Source organism: Ailuropoda melanoleuca, chromosome 15, assembly GCF_002007445.2.
Source record: "Ailuropoda melanoleuca isolate Jingjing chromosome 15, ASM200744v2, whole genome shotgun sequence".
NCBI lineage: Eukaryota > Metazoa > Chordata > Mammalia > Carnivora > Ursidae > Ailuropoda > Ailuropoda melanoleuca.
The window spans coordinates 49,077,793-49,093,095 of NC_048232.1; the positions used below are offsets into that span (position 1 = coordinate 49,077,793).

General features: G+C 41.9%; 1 protein-coding gene and 1 pseudogene across 1 annotated transcript in view; both read right to left on the bottom strand.

The window, feature by feature from the left end:
- Nucleotides 1–15,137, bottom strand: part of CAPS2 (calcyphosine 2) — a 145,920-nt gene extending 130,783 nt beyond the window's left edge. Inside the window, exons 1-2 of the mRNA XM_034644145.1 lie at nucleotides 15,009–15,137; nucleotides 5,276–5,500 (exon numbers count right to left, since the gene is read on the bottom strand). The gene's annotated coding sequence lies outside the window, so the exon portion shown is untranslated. The remainder of the gene's footprint in view (nucleotides 1–5,275; nucleotides 5,501–15,008) is intronic.
- LOC100480929 lies at nucleotides 773–15,144 on the bottom strand (annotated as a pseudogene).
- Nucleotides 15,145–15,303: the final 159 nt, after the last annotated feature.

The window sequence follows — 15,303 nt, forward strand, 5'->3', positions numbered from 1 at the left end:
AAAAAAAAAAAGAAAGAAAGCAAATAGTCCTATACGGCCTGTAATAAAAATATAGTTGCCCCTGGAACCACAACAAAACATGCTAAAGATGCTTTAGCAAAGATACTACAAAAAGAAAACAAAGGGGGAAAAAAGCTAAGAACTAGGACATTGAAAGGAAACAGCAAAATGCTTGTTAAAACCACCACTTCCTTTGAGTTGATCAAGGTCAAAATCATTTCCTTCTCGGAAGTGAGAAATTAACTAGGCGAAAAGTGTGTAGCTACTTGAATAGTGTAAACGCTAATTGGGTAAGTCTCAATATTGTGATTATATTGGCTACATTATCTCTTTGACCGTTTATATCTTGTATTCCTACCTGGAAACACTTGGGTTATGTTCCGATACCTAGCGAGGTATTCATGTTCAGATACATGACAAGCTTCCCTCATGAATGGTTAAATGTAGCAGCATTATACAACGTTATGTAAGTACTTCATAAACACAAGCATTAATCTATGAATATTTATTTTTTTGGCCTGTGTATGGATTTAGAAAGTATATTTATCCTTTCTGTATTTATCATAATTTTTAAAGTTTAGCCATCACAATTATCTTAAGATAAATTGCTTTCAGAAAAGGACTGTTTTTAAAAAAATTTTTTTAAAGATCTATTAATTTATTTTAGAGAGAGAGAAAGAGAGAGCACACACACAGGTGCACGTGCAGGCAAGGTGGTGGGTAGAGGGAGAGAATCCTGAAGCAGACCCCCCTCTGAGTGGTCAGGGGGCTCTTACTCCTTGGAGGCCATGTGGACCACAAGTCGACCACCTGGTTTCTGTAGCCAGATTCACTGCCGTACCAGGAAATAAGCTTGACAACATGGTCACAGAGAGCAATGCCAGCCCCATCATTGAAGGTGGAAGAGTGGGTGTCACTGCAAAAGTTGTAAGAGACAACCTGGTCCTCGGTGGATCCCAGTATGCCCTTGAAGGGATCCTCTGATGCCTGTTTCACCACCTTCTTGATGTCATCAGATTTGGCAGCTTTCTCCAGGTGGCAGGTCAGATCCACCACTGACGTATTGGGGGTGGGGACACAGAAGGCCATGCCAGTAAGCTTCCCATTCAGCTCAGGGATGACCTTGCCTATAGCTTTGGTAGTGCCAGTAGAAGCAGGGATGATGTCCTGGGCAGCCTTTGACCATCACGCCACAGCTTCCCAGAGGCGCTGTCCATGGTCTTCTGGGTGGTAGTGATGGCCTGGACTATGGTCATGAGTCCCTCCACAATGCTGAAGTTGTCATGAATGACCTTGGCCAGAGGGGCCAAGTGGTTGATGGTGCAGGAGGCCCTGCTGACAGTCTTGAGGGAGTTGTCCTACTTCTCATGGTTCACACCCACCACAGACACGGGGGCCTCAGCAGAAGGGGCAGAAATGATGACCCTCTTGGCCCCACCCTTCAAGCGAGCCCCAGCCTTCTCCACGGTAGTGAAGACCCCAGTGGACTCCACAACATACTCAGCACCGGCATCATCCCATTTGATGTTGGCAGGATCTGGCTCCTGGAAGATGGAGGTGGGCTTTCCATTGATGATAAATTTCCCATTCTCAGCCTTGACTGTGCCATGGAATTTGCCATGGGTGGAATCATACATGTGGAGCATATAGTCGAGGTTAATGAAGGGGTCACTAATGGTGACAACATCCACTCTGCCAGAGTTAAAAGCAGCCTTGCTGATCAGGTGCCCAATATGGTCAAATCCATTTACTCCAGTCTTCACCATTGTGTCTCAGGGATGTGGCTGGCATTGCACCAGAAGATGCAGCTATCTGTTGAATAGGGAGGAGCAGATAGCCTAGAATCTTCTAATAATGGGGCAAGGTAGCATTGTCACCAACATCTTTCTAATCCTAATCTCATATTGATAAGAAACTTGAATTTACTATCTAGTTTGCAGATTTATTTAAAAAAAAATGGAATATTCTTGTAAGTACAGGTTTGTACACAAAGCTCCTAGTTGAAAATATTCCTAAATTCTATTGGTTCATACTTCTATGTTAGTCACTATATTCATACTGCACATCATACATATTTATTTAAAACATCCCTAATAGAGATATAATGCAAGCCACACTGCTATTTTAAATATTTTGTAGCTATATTAACAAAGTAAAAAGAAGAAGGTAAAGGGGCATCTGGGTAGCGCAATCGTTAGGCGTCTGCCTTCGGCTCAGGGCGTGATACCAGCGTTCCTGGATCGAGTCCCACATCGGGCTCCTCCGCTGGGAGCCTGCTTCTTCCTCTCCCACTCCCCCTGCTTGTGTTCCCTCTCTCGCTGGCTGTCTATCTCTGTCAAATAAATAAATAAAAAATCTTAAAAAAAAAAGAAGAGGGCGAAATTATTTTTAATAACAGACTTTATTAACCCAACTTATCCAAAGTATTATTATTTCAACTTTCAATCAATATTGAAAGTATTAAAGAGATATTTTACATCCTTTGTTTCATATTAAGTCTTTAAAATTCAGTGTATATCTTATACTTAGAACACAATTCAATTTAGAATAACTACAGTTCCAGTGCTCAGGAAGCCCCACGTGGCTAGTGGCTATGACACTAGATAGCACAAATTTAAAGACTCAGAGCTTGCAATGCCCCAGCCCTAGAGCACATCTTGTCCAATATCCCACCTGGCTTCTGTTTACTTAATACCATTTGAGGTTGGGATTCTGAATTAGAGGCATATTGACTGAAGGTTTGCATCCCCTCCAGATTCGTATGTTGAAGCCCTAACCCCCACTGTGATAGTATTAGGATGTAAGGCCTTTACGAAGTAATTACGTTTAGGCGAAGTCATCAAGGTGGAGGCCCCATGAAGGGATTATTGTCCTTATAAGAAGAGGAAGAAACCAGAGCTCTCTCTTTCTCTCATTCTCTCCACTATGTGATGACAGAGCGAGAAGACAGCCCTCTACAAGCCAGACAGGCCCTCACCACGAACTGAATCAGCCTGAACACAGATGGTGGGATGTCCCTGTCTCCAGAACTGTGAGAAATAAAGTTCTGTGGTATAAGCCACCCAGTCTATATTCGTTATAACAGCCTGAGAGGATTAAGGCAGAGGGAAAGATAGTAAGAGGTAATATAATGAAGACAGACTACTTCTGCCTCATAGTTTAGTGGAAAAGGAAGACATGCATGTAAAAGGAATAAGGGAACACAGAGGAAAGGAGAGTCAGAAAATGCAACAGAGAATGGGCAATGTTTGAGTTGGGCCTTATGAGACGAATAGGAGTTTGACAAAGAAAGAAGTAAGAAAATGACACGTGGGTCGAAAGGAACAGAAACACTGATTCACNAAATGCAACAGAGAATGGGCAATGTTTGAGTTGGGCCTTATGAGACGAATAGGAGTTTGACAAAGAAAGAAGAAAATGACACGTGGGTCGAAAGAAACAGAAACACTGATTCAGAGCGGAACCTGTCATGTGGTGCCTGCCGAGAAGCTTAAGGAAGCTGAATTACAGGAGACCAGCTCCTCAGGGTGGGTCGGTGGTTTAAGGATTGCAAAAGGTTTGGATACACTTCTGTGCCAAATAAAAAGTGTATCTGGTTTAAAATGCTGAGGAACAAAAAACTGTGATGATGACCATCAACGTGGTTTTGCTACTTTCTGTAGTTCTACTTAGTAAAAATTAAAGCAACACGCATTCTTGATCAAGGGTCGGCTGAGCAAGCTCACAGGGAGATCCTGAAAACAACTGGTGTGAATATGCTTGTGATCCCTGGTCATTGGTACCTAGGCCAGATAGTGAAAAGGAACAGACCGGTTGGAGTCAGGGGGCTTGATGGGTGAGAGAATAAGATGAGAAGCTTCTGAGTCATCAAAAGCATAGACAGGGGGCGCCTGGGTGGCTCAGTCGTTAAACGCCTGCCTTCAGCTCAGGTCATGATCCCAGCATTCTGGGATCAGGCTGCATTGGGCTCCCTGCTCAGCGGGAAGCCTGTTTCTCCCTCTCCCATTCCCCCTACTTGTGTTCCCTCTCTTGCTGCCTCTCTCTCTCTCTGTCAAATAGATNAAAATCTTTAAAAAAAAAAAAAAAAAGCATAGACACAGATTTAGTAGCAGGGACTGTGCCGGATCTTGGGAGGTGGGAGGCAGACGACTATAGGGGTTCGGAAGTAGAGTAATTCGAGCTGGAGTTTGGAAGGAGAGCAACTCTAGCTGACGAGCCCATGAGAACGATTTGTTAAAATCAGTGAATTAGAGCGGGCTAAAAAGTTTGTGCAGGGTGTTAGATATCCAAATGGAAACAACAGGGACAGGCCATGGCCCAAGTCCTCACGGACTATAGCAGAGGTCTGAGGAGGATGAGGGTAAGAGTGGAATTCAGCGCAAATGGATGCCATGTACTCACAACATCTTACTGAGGAAAGCTTGGGGAGCAATGGAAGCAGCAGTAGAAAGCTGGGAGAATTTTGGTCCCAACATGCTAAGATACAGGGAATGAGAGTGAATAAGTGCCTTCAGCCTAAGTACTTTGCCAGAGATAAGCTGTCATTACGTCAAAGAGAAGCCACGTGGTGTAAAATAGTGGTTCTCAAACTTTGGCTATATCCCAGAAACACTGGGGAGAGCTGATTAAAAGCACTGATGAATTGTCATGATGTGGACTGTCAAAGGCACAAGGTGTATGAGTCATTGGTATAAAGAAGAGAGATGAGGGCCGCCTGGGTGGATCAGTAGGTTTAGTGTCTGCCTTTGGCTCAGGTCATGATCTCAGGGTCCTGGGATCGAGTCCCACATGGAGTTCCCTCCTCAGGCCAGAGTCTGCTTCTCCCTCTCCCTCTGCCCCTCCCCCCGCACTCGTGCTCTCCCTCTTTCTCGCTCTCTCTCTCAAATAAATAAATAAAATCTTTAATAAAAAAAAATAAAGAAAAGAGATGACCCTTAGTTTAATTCACTTCTTTCATTTACTGTGAACTCGAGCAAAGTACTTAACACTGGGCCTCAATTTCCTCATCAAAAATTTAGCTACATGATACACACTTTCCAGGATCCTAATGAGGTAAACATGGGCCACGCTATAATGGAAAGTATAAAATCATGGATCTCTGTCCTGTGAACGGCCCACGGGGAGCTGGCAGAAGAGAGCCACCCTCTTCGTGGTCTAGTGGTCCTCTGTACTTCGTAGTCCAGAACACTTGGCTTCCCAGCGTTGGGCAGGGTAAAAGCAGAATGGCAGAAGGGGAAGGCTTGTTGCTATGGTAACTACACAGCGGCTCTCTCACCTTCCCCACATGAGAGCTCCTCTTCCTGCACAGTTTGCAGTTTGCACCAAGCTCTCCGCTGAGCTAATGCGGCAGCGTGCAGAGCGCTCTCCGGTCACCCCAGTAAAGAGGCCCTGAAGGCACTTGATGGAGTGCACAGCAAGAACTTCTCTCTTGCCTTCTTCAAATCAGAACAGCATCGCTCCATAGAGAAACAGAAAAGGGAACATCAGGCAGATTTTTATGCTAAAAAGGAATTAACTCCTATTTACTAAAGAAATGCAAGAGAGGGTGTGAAGCTTCAGCAAATGTTTTCCTCTGAAACATATGTGGCTGGGGAAGTTCTCAGAAATGTGTATACATATTTCTTGTGTGTATATATAGGAAGACGAGTGTGGCAAAATTTGAGTTTAGAAATGGATGTTACTCAATTCTCATGCTAACATTATCTGTGAGTTCATATTTTCAAAAGTGACTACTCTGTGTAAGGTTGAGCAGAATTGATCCTAGTGCTTATAAATTTCGTTTGGAGGCTGTCTCTCTTGTTACACCAAAGGCAAAATTTAGAAGTTCCACTGTGACTTCCACTTTGGAAAAACTGTTTCATGAGGTCTGTGTGGCCAAGGCTGAAGTCAGGAAGTGTTAAACTGAAATCTGGCGTGCAAAAGGATAGAAAACAGGAAATACTTAAATATGTACGTTACCAAGCTGCCCTCCCTGATGGGACTTCAGTCAGACTCCTCTAAGTCCTGTTCTTGACTGGGCCTCAACCTTGCCCTCCACCCCCACCCTTGCCAGACCTGCATAGCCCAGCTTTATCAACAATCCTATCAGTTGAGAGTATCAGGGAGCAAGAAGTCCCATCCCCTTCAAGGTCCTTCTAGCTGTACTGAGAATCAGAGTGGCCTGAGACAGACTAACAGGAGAAAATAAAATTTAACAATGTATGTACAGGGAAGCCACATAGACATGGGAATTCCAAAGGCAGTCAAGCAAAATGAGGTATACATGTCATCTTGAATGAAGGAGAAGCTGGTAGATGTCTCGGACTTCAGAGGAAAGGAATGTACCTCACTGGGTGATAAGGAGAGCAGATGTTTGGCAATTAGATGTTTACCCTGACATACAGATGGGTCACTCAGATAAAATTTTTCTCTGCAAATGACCCTTGTTCTGGGAAAGACCCCCAGTTGAGATTCTTCTATTCAGTTAAGGGAGGGGCAAAAGTTTCTCTTGAGTTCACAGGGTCTTGATTACCTTCAACTCAAAATAATCATCAGCTTCAAAATAATCTCAAAATAATCCTCCAAAGTGGGCCCACCTTGAGGCAGCCTTCCCTTGGCCCCTATAAGAGAAAATCTCCCTCTCCCTTGATATATGATTATCCTCAATATCTAATCACATTCCTCATGATATTCAGTCTGGACTGCTCTTTATAATTTTCCATCCACCAACGCCCCTCCCCCCAACTCTGCGTCCTGGCTGTAGGTCCTGAGTTGTCTTTATTGTATTCGAATGGAGCCCAGTTCTATCCTGGGGGCTCTTTTCCCCTATTGTAATAGTTTCTGAATAAAATCTATCTTTACTGCTTCAACTAGCTTCTAACTCTGGTTCTTTTAGACAATACGCACAACCAAGTTCATATATATACATTATTCCAACATTTAGGATAATATATGATCTCAATACGCACAGGATGGTGTTCGAAGCATAAATTAATACAAGTTCTAAGAGGGTAATTGGACACTCTGTATTTGAAATCTTTTAAACATACATACCTCATTACCCAGTCATTCAATTTCAAGAAATCAATTCTACTAAATTTGGAATAGGCCTTATATATAAACATAATCATAGCAGCATTATTTATGATAAAGAAAACCTGAAGGCAATCTAAATATCCAAAGATAATTTGTTACCTACAGTACAATGTATTAATTTGAGGAAACATCGTACAGCCCTCAAAATGTTCATGAAAAGTTGCAACAGCCAAAAACATACTTATAAAGTGATGATAAGTAGAGAAAAATCAGCAAAATACAAAATCGCACAAAATTATGTCCTCATTTAACAAATAAATCTCTGCATGTATATTATATATGTATATATTAAAAACATACATATGTATATGAAATGTTGAAAGTGCACCAAAATGTTAAAAAAAGGGAACCTTCTGATAGGTTTTTTTCCTCCTCAAAAAGTCGGGATTCTTAGTTGCAAACAAAAGAAGTCATTCTGGCAAAATTAAGCAGAAAAGGCACTTATTAAAAGAAATTAGCTGACAAGGTGATTGAGGGGGCCGGAAACAGCCTCCAGGCTGTACTTCTTAGAACAACGCCCAGGTCCGGCTGATAAGAAAACCATCACTACTGTTGCTGCCGAGTAATGCCACCAGCAGGATTCCTCTACAACTGGTGGCTGCCAGCAACTCTAGAAAGCTACCACCTTTTAAACCACAACCCCCAGACGCTGTCGTTGTCAGTTGTCACTCATTCAGCAAAAAACAGAAACAGTGTGGGGGCTATTTCTTCACGTTGCTCATCTCCAAATCAAAGTCTTGGAGGGTTTTGACCAAAGGAGTGACATAACTGACTTCTATTACAGAGGGGATACTTCTAACTGCTGGCAGGAGAATATAAGGTAGGGGCAGAGGAGGAAGCAAGGAGGCTACTTAGGAAGGTAATGCAATAATCCAGATTGGAGGTGAAGACAGGCTGATAGAAAAGGGAGTGGTGAGAAGTGGATGAATTCCAGATATATTTCAATCAGATTTGCTAATGGAGTACATGTAATGTGTGAAACAAAAATCAAGGGGGACTCCAAGATTTTGGCCCGAGAATTTGGAAGACTGAGAATGAGTAAAGGACGGGGGGGGCCAACGTAAGGAGAGATAGGTAGGCGGCTATGGGATCAGGCTTACAAAACCCATAAAAATGTAGAGGTGTAAGGAAACTAGAGATAAGGGAACAAACCAGACCACCCTGCCCTAGGCATGTGGGGGGGGCGGTCTTTTTTATGATAGTCACCTGTGATCAACAAAGGATAACTAGATCTTAAGAAAAGAAGTAAGCCATTAATGATGTTATCACCAGTCCTTACTTTAGCCAAGACATCACAAGAATGATATGGCCACAAGCTCCCTGGTCAGTGCTAAATAAGACTGTCAGTGGAGGCCCTCGTTGGCAACTCTGTCAGCACCCCTCTCGTTCCTGAGAGCTTTTTCTGTATCCTTGCTTAATAAACTTCTATCGCTTTACTCACTCTCCTTTGTCTGCGAGATTCATTCTTCAACGCTGTGAGACAAGAACCTAGCTCTCCTGCTTCAAGATGGGAAAGATGCTGTATGGAGATGACAAGTAGCAGCTGAATACATGACAGGAGCTCAAGGTTGAAGATAGAAATAAAGAAAATGCTTTGCATAGTGGCTAGGACAGTGGGTAGGGATTTCCTGTTTGGGTCTAAGTACAATTCTGGGCATGCCTGGGTTTGTTTGATCAAACAAAGACTAAGAGGCCTCCTAGAGGGAACTCAGGTTGAGTTTGAACCAACAGAAAATTCTTTAGACCTTGATAGTGAGAAAAGATTCTGAACAGCATGGGGACTATCACTTGGATTTACCTCTTAATCTATACCCCATAAGAACACAGAAAGGGGGTATAAGTAAAAACTAAAAAGCACCTGAGCGTGGAGCACTGCTTTGAGACCCACCCTTATGGCCTGGCTCCTTTATGGAATAGTGATCCAGCAAGAGAAAAGACCAGAAAAGCAGCATCTGCCTAGAAAAGTAGCATAAGCTATTGGTGGATATGTGTTTACTAAGCCAGCTAATGTAAAACAAATCCTTGGACACCCTCTTATGGATGGTTTTGCAAGGCTTTGTGGTCCTACGTTAGGCAGGGAGGGCAAGAAACAGTGGAGTGTATGTTACTATCTTAACTTGATGTGGTTGCCTCTGCTTGGGAAGAAAACTCTGGGTAGAGTATGTATTTTCACTAAGGAAGAGTTGAAGACAATGAAGGGTTTCAGAACAAATCTCTCCAAAATATGCCACTTTGTCTTGTGGACTCTTTTGAGCTGAAGGCAATCAGGACTCTGTGGGCTCAGGGGAATCTTTGCTCCTCCCTTAACTGCCTAGAAGAATCCAAATTGGGAGTCTTTCTTAGAATAGAGGTTATTATCAGAGGGGTAACCGACTGGCTCCGTCGGTAGAGCAAGCAATTCTAGATCTCAAAGTTGGAAGTTCCAGCCCCAAGTTGGGTATAGAGATGACTTAAAAATAAAATCATTTTTTTAAAAAAAGAATAAAAGTTATTACCAGAGATAAATTTTATCTGAGTGATTCACATGTGTGACAGGACAAACATCTAATTATCAAACATCTCCTATTCTTATTGCCCTGAGAATTGCCCTCCTGTTCTTTGAAGCCACTGACCTTTACCCCATTCCTTAGCTCAGGATGAGCACATAGACCTCATTTTACCTCTCTTTGAATCCCTTACAAATGTGGGGTTCCCATGCACATGAAATTAAATTTTATTTTCTCCTGTGAATCCGTTTCCTGTGAGTTTAATTCTTAGACCAGCCAGAGGAACTTTTGAAGAACAGAGGAAAATTTTACCTCTCCAACAAAAGGAAAGTAGTAGGAGTACAAAAGACTGGATTATTTCTTCCCTTAGGTTTAAAAAATTGAAAAGATACCACATGACAGAATCCTTAGTAATGAAGGGGAGAAAAATTTGCCACCCCAAAATATGTCTCTTTGGCATAAGGATTATCTTGAGCTGGTTATGTTTAGAAACTGCAGAATAAAAAAGCTCTGAAAACGGAGTAGTTATCACCCTGTTGTAGGAAACATTTACCTCTACAAGGGAAGTCTCCATTTGTTAGCCTCTCCCCATCTCTGTGCCCCCACCCACCATAAGAAGAGAAGGATGCTCCTTAATTTCTAGAAGCTCTTATAAATGGAGAGGGCAATGATTTAAAACAGCATAACAGCCATAGGCTTTTTCTATGTGCCTTTCCGGGTAACCTCCCATAACTGACTTTCCCCTCCCCCCAACATCTTCCATCTTTCTGTATTTAAAGCAGTGGCTTGGGCCATTTCAGGGAGGTACTCAGTTTTCCTGGGTATACATGTTATTAACTTCTGCTTATTTTCCAGTGCTATCCGTCTTTTTTGTTATAGGTGGTGTCTCAGCCAAGAATCTAGAAGGGTAGTGGGGAAATAATTTTTCCTCCTCCACGGTTACAAGAAAAGATTCAAGATAGTTATGCTTGAATACACAAACATAATTAACCCCACCCTGAGAACTACATATAACCGCAAGCTCCCAGTCACCCGAGCTAGACAAGACATGAAAGTAAAAATAAACTTTATGAAGTTACACGTCTTAAGAAGGCAATTGTTTTTTGAAAATGCATCTTCAATGTTGAGTAGAGAAAATAAGTGCATTAAAAAGAGAGAGAAAAGAAATGTGCAATACAGCTAAAACTTCAAAACATGAAAGCAGGAAAGTATTTCAGTCTAACAAATGAAAATGCCAATATTTCTGCTCTTTATATGATCTTAGAAGAAATGAGTGTATTCATTAGTAGGAGCACGTCTCTAGCCCAATGTGTTTGTGGGAGAAGGACCTTTAAATAAAAAGTGGCATTTGTCTACCATTTTCAATTTAATCTCCAAAAATGTTTAAAAACTAATTATAAAATATCATTATGGGTAATTGAGTCCATCCATTTCTAAAATTAGGAAAATAAATAATTTAGATTATCCAAATGAATATGAAATGCATTGGCATAAAAAATCACAATATAAAGAATTCATTATGAAACAAATCTAACACCATTCTGAATAATTTGCATCAAAATCCGTTGTGAATCTATCACAATTGTTACTGTCACGATATATTTTTTTCTAACAATTAACTTATCTAAATGTAATGCCATAAAGTATGAAAATGTTCTAGGTTAAAATTATTCTCATTTGTACCTATGAGATCCACATATGCATACCTAGGTTATTAAAGGGAAGTAATAATAAGAGTTAATAGAGGCAGTATTTATGTGTCTTGCACGCACTGCACTTTTTTTTTTTTACAAATAATTTCTTATCAGTTCAAGGAAGTGGATGTTATTACTAACCCATTTTTAAAGATAGAGAAGCCAAGGCACAGAGAAGTAAAATGCTTAGTTCTACAGCCAGTACATAGGACTGATTCGAACCTAGATAGTTTAAAGAACTTGTGCTTGGGGACAACTGGGTGGCTCAGTCAGTTAAGCGTCTGCCTTCGGCTCAGGTCATGATCCCAGGGTCCCGGGATAGAGTTCCGCATCAGGCTCCTTGTAAAGTGGGGAGCCTGCTTCTCCCTCTTCCTGCCCTTCTCTCTTTCTCTGACAAATAAATAAATTAAACGAAAAAAAAAATAACTTGTGCTCTTAACTGCAAACAGGATTTGCAATCAGGCAGACCCTGTGTTGCCATCTCAGTAGTACCATGCTCTTGGTCAAGGTGTTTAACTTCTTTATGTCTCAGAATGTGTAAAAGAAGGACAGTAATGTATATCTCACCGAGCTATTGTGAAAGTACCGCGAGATCATGAATATGAGCGAGCTCAGCCTGGTGCTTGCCATGCCTGCTGCACCTGGCCTAAACCCACGTGGTTTCAAATGGCAGGTTCTTTCCGTAAACGGGTGTAACCTCATGCCGTGGGAGCCAGGTTGGACAAAGGCTATTTTCCTCATCCCAACCTCAATATTTGATGCTGTGCCACTAGCGAAGCAAGTCTTAGACGAATTCTGCTAAATGTCTAAGCATTCATTAGCAAGCAGTTACAAAAACAGTTCTGCACTGTCCCGAGATGCTCCAATCATTCACTTGTATGAGAGGCTCATCAAACACCTGTTCTCAAGTTGGGACCCTTCTTCAGGTGAGGGCAGGGGACCGCGGCCTCTGTAAGGGAGTGTGCTTGGCTCTTTCTCTTCTGCCTGCTTCATGCAACGGCAGGAGGGCATGTTCAATTTTCCTACACACCATCCATTTAGAACAATGTTCATTTTGCCAATGGCAATTGTTAACATCTTTATCCTAATTAAACAAACTCTCTGGTGTCAGTTTTTGTACCTGTATGTGAAGTGCTACAAGCACCTTTGGAGTGTGGATTCCTGATGAGTGTCCTTCCGTGCTAACTAATGGTCCCTGGGATATGGATTAGAGTTAACTTGTACACACCCGCATCCATACAACTGGCTTATACCAAGTTATTATTGTGTGAGGTATTATCACACAGACAATATAACCCGTCGTGTTTGTGTTAGGTTAATAAATATTATAGTCCTTCCCCCTTTCTGGACCCTTTCCCTTTGTCCATCCACACCCACCCCATCCTCAATGTAGTAGGTGACTAGAGCCTCTTGAAACTGAAATATTCACAGAATCTAATTAGGACATATAGGGATATAGGGAATTCTACATTATTTCTCCCCAAGAAATAAGAAAGTTCATCATGGATCTAAAAAAAAAAAAGTGTCAAGAACACCACAGCAAGGGTGAGATCTTTCCCATAATATATATAATTATCTCCAGCTATCCAAACTGTTGTGTGTTTTTAGAAGGTACTTGAGTAACGCATGCTGGGATAGAGAGCCCTACCTCATCATTCACTGACAAGCCTTTCGTCTTTTATCAATGCATGGGTTTATCAGCAGTGTATACGTGGTAATTTGTGTATGATTATAAAGACCCCCTGATTCTCCAAAGTAAAAATGTTTTAGTTTCTCTTTCTGATTAAAAAAGATATTATATCCTCACTGTAAAAACATTTCCATAATACAGAAAAGAATAAGGAAAATTTAAAAAAAATCTAAACTGCCACCATTCAGAGATAAACACTGAAAATCTCTTTTTAACAGACATACATACTTTTCAAGGAGACCATGGCAAAGACCCAGTAAAGACAGGAAAGACAGCAAAGTTGTAAGCCTTCTTGAAAAGAAGTGGAGGCTTGTATTTGCTCCTAACTCAAGTTCCTGTTCTGAGTAAACCACTTCTGTGGGCTTTTGCTGTGGAAATGTTTTTGTTGTGAAAATTAGGAACTTTGAAAGGTTTAGCTCCGAGGAGCTAATCTACTCTACATAATAATGTAAAAATAGTCTCAGTAATGGCAGACTTTCCCTTTTGCTTGTTATTTTCAAGAAATTAGAGAAAAAATTGAATTAGTTCAATACAATACCAAGATAATATGGCTTACTCTTGGAAGTTGTACGTGTACAATGGGGAATGTACAGCAATCATAAAATGTCGCCGAATTTCCTTGTTTGCAAGGTTTTATTTTTCTTGTTCTGGTGCTCAAAATTCAGACAATCCAGCTCACAGACTCACAAGAAGGTGGGAAGCAGCACCAGGCCTGCCTCCCACCTCAAGCTGCAGGAAGGTTTCACTGTTGACTATCAATCACTACCTTGATCAAAAGGTTGCCTCTGAGCCCTAGACTGGGGGTCTTAGGTCAATAGAATGGAAAGGAATGCCAGTACAAATTAGGCGGCCTGGACACTACGGAGATTTTATAGTACTTTGTGGGGTTATGGGGTGGGGGTGGGGCAATAATTCCACTTTAGAGTTCTGTAATGTTTCCTTTTAAGAATTTCCTTTAAAGGGATGCCTGGGTGGCTTAGTCGGTTAAGCGGCAGCCTTTGGCTCCGGTCATAATCCCAGCCTCCTGGGATGGAGTCCCACATTGGGCTGGTTGCTTATTGAAGAGTCTGCCTCTCCCTGTGCCTGCTGCTCCCCCTGCTTGTGCTCTCTCTTTCTCATCCTGACAAATAAATAAATAAAATCTTAAAAAAAAAAAAAAAGGAAAAGAAAAAGAAAAGAAAAAAATAATTTCCATTGAAAGTAATCCCCGCCAAGCCTAGTGCATTCACCATATCTCTTGATTTTCTAAAACACTGGTGTTTTCTAAAACCAGATCACACCCCAACTACAGCTAAAAAACCCTTCTGTAACTTCCCATTCAGTTTATGATAAAATCCAAATCACTGGCAGAATGCAGAAGTTCTCCCTGATCTGACTCTTACCTCTCTCCCTGTCATGAAAATCCCACTTGGATTCTAAATTCCATGAGATGGGGTACCATGTTTCCTACCAGCCATTCTTGAAGACCATCTCTATAGAAAGAGACAACGTGCAGTGGCTCTTTCTCTATTCTAGCCATGACTTCATGTTTTCAACTTCACAGCTGGATATGAGACAGGGAAACTGAAGGGATCCCATGGTGTGGCGGGCGTGGAGGGGGGCTGTTTTTTCCAGCTTCTATTGTTGCTAGGACCAGACCCCCTCCCCACTCTACACATGCTTTGTAATGCAAATAACATATGTCCTCCTTTATTATTATTATTTTTTAAGTAGGTTCCATGCTCAATGTGGGGCTTGAACTCACAATCTCGAGATCAAGAGTTGGCATATGCTGAGCCAGCCCGTCCTCTACATATGTCCTTGTAAGGGACAAAGAGAAGGGGCACTTGGGTGCTCAGTCGGTTAAGCGCCTGCCTTTGGCTCAGGGATGTGTAAATATATATATATATATATCTTCAATAAACTCTGCTTTCACCTCCTGCTGGCTCATGTCTGATTTCCATCCTTCTTTAAGCCAAGGACCCTCTTGGCTGGTCCTGTGAAACCCTCTCTGGGTACCTGGACCTGGCCCGCTTGCATTAGATATGTGATCCCTGTTCCCCCCAGTTCTCTTCACCTCCTTACCTTTTTTTCACTTGATCAACACCAGTCTGATTCCAGCTCAGCAAAGGCCCCACTGCTGTTGCTGGAAGCCATTTTGACCCTTCCAAGAATGGATTAAGCATCCTCTGTACATCCTTAGCTCTGAGCGCCACCTTCTACCTAAACCTTCAACTGTCCCTGTCCTTGTCACCACCATCTCACAGCTCCTACTTCTCTGAACTCCTGGAGGGCGGTGTTTATCTCATATTACGAAACTGAATACCCACAGCAGAAATTTAACATGTGTTAATATAGCAGCTAGTTCATTGGATTTTCC